Here is a 509-nt window from a genome sequence, read left to right as displayed (position 1 = left end):
TCTCAAAATTGCAATTCCCATACAACCACAAATTAGCTTGTAGGGCTTATACTAATAATCTTGCACTAACACTAAAGCCAGTCGCCTATGTATCTAATACCAATGTTCTCAACATGAAGATTATGCTTTTATTGGGATAGTGCTTCAACGAGAGGATCAATAAGACTATCCTCAATGGGCATACACTCTATGCAGATGTCTCCTTTTTCGATAATCTTCTTGATCTCATGGTAATGCCATAATACATGTTTGGATTTCTAATAAGACTTTGGTTCCTTCGCTTGTACAATGGCTCCATTGTTATCACAATGCAAAGGTATTGGATCACTAATGCTAGGAACCACATCTAGTTCAGTAATGAACTTTTTAATCCAAATTTGCTCTTTCACTAGCTCACACGTAAATATGTATCCAGCCTTAATTGTAGAATCCACAATCGTCTTTTGTTTGGAACTCTTACAACTTATTGCAACTTTATTGAGTGTGAACACATATCCACTTTGTGACTT

This window comes from Theobroma umbraticum, unplaced genomic scaffold (assembly GCF_002168275.2).
Source record: "Theobroma umbraticum cultivar Fairchild unplaced genomic scaffold, ASM216827v3 scaffold_146.0, whole genome shotgun sequence".
Classification (NCBI taxonomy): Eukaryota; Viridiplantae; Streptophyta; class Magnoliopsida; order Malvales; family Malvaceae; genus Theobroma; species Theobroma umbraticum.
The sequence above is the reverse complement of the archived record's forward strand: the minus strand, read 5'-3'. Positions refer to the sequence as shown.